This window comes from Mizuhopecten yessoensis, unplaced genomic scaffold, assembly GCF_002113885.1.
Source record: "Mizuhopecten yessoensis strain PY_sf001 unplaced genomic scaffold, ASM211388v2 scaffold11063, whole genome shotgun sequence".
Taxonomy (NCBI): Eukaryota; Metazoa; Mollusca; class Bivalvia; order Pectinida; family Pectinidae; genus Mizuhopecten; species Mizuhopecten yessoensis.
The window spans coordinates 189,150-190,512 of record NW_018408860.1 but is presented as its reverse complement, the minus strand read 5'-3'; positions in this window follow the sequence as shown (position 1 = coordinate 190,512).

Below are 1,363 nucleotides of genomic sequence, written 5' to 3'. Positions count from 1 at the left end.
CTCATAGTGACCAACAACTACGGCATGTTATTGGCTATGACGATCGCATTTATAAGCCGGAGGAGGAGCCCCGACGTCACGGACAATGAATTCGTATGTAAACAAGTTTGAGGGGTAAACAAACAGTCATAATTTGATACCATCTCACTGAACTTACTACTCTTACTACAATCCGACTATATAAACCTTCATGATGCGATGAAATGATGACACATCTTTATTTTAGCAAACACATTGTGAAAAATCGAAAATGATGTAATGGCGGCTAATGGTGGATGGTGGTATATTGTTGTAAAAAAAAGTCGTATGGACCAAAAATGTGTTGGTGATAGAAAACGTAATTTACACAAACGATAGATAAAATATAAACATATTCAGTACTTACATTTTTTTCTGCCGATGGCAATAGAATTGAGATGATGGTTGTTGATGATGTTGAGAGGTCGTTGAGAGGTCAGCTGCTATCAATTGGCAATCAGGAAGATGTAAACATCCGGTTGCATCACGGGTATATCGAGGCCGAACATTTCCGAAAATTTCGAAACTTTTAACTGCCTTGCTAACGATACAAAACGTATTTTGAAGTCGAAAAAAATATATTTAGTTAATATTTACCGTTTTATTTATGTCTTTGATAAACCACGTAGAAAACATTTTATTAATCATTATATTTTTACCGGAAGTTGCGTGTAGCTTGCATGACCTAGTCAAGTGGCAGTTCCCGATTGAGATAATCAGGGTGCATTTTCAAAAAGAATACGACGTTTTGATAAGATCATATGTTCTACCAAGGAAAGGAATGATATTTACAAGCCATTCAAGTGCATTTGAGTCCAAAGTTACGCATAATAAAGACAGAAGGTCCGGTATTTGATTCAATTTAGTACCATTAAGTACCGCTAGGGCGGCGTCTGTGTGAAAACGACATTTATGAATATCTTGAGCTCATTAACTAAAGTAATACCAATAGCTGGCGGCTAACGCCTTAGCTAAAAACAGTGGCATTCTATAATTAAATGCTGGTTTCATGACAACAGATGCAGTATCTGTGGATGCAATATATGTGGTGAAAGCTTGCTCGTACCAATGGATGGCTAGTGATCGTATAGGTTTATTTCAACCTTTCAGAAACTGATTGACAGTAAAATCCTGATTGACAGTAAAATCTCCCTGATTGTCCTATGTCATATAGTCTACAGTTCGACTGGCCCAAATCTCTATATATAATATCGAACAATTCAGAAAATAACGACTCAAATAGTTTTTTTATCAATTGGATGTCTGATTCCTAAATTCCTATTTAGGGCCAGACTACCGAGTAGAAAAGTGAAGCTTAGAAATTTCTGGAAACTTAGTGGCTGTT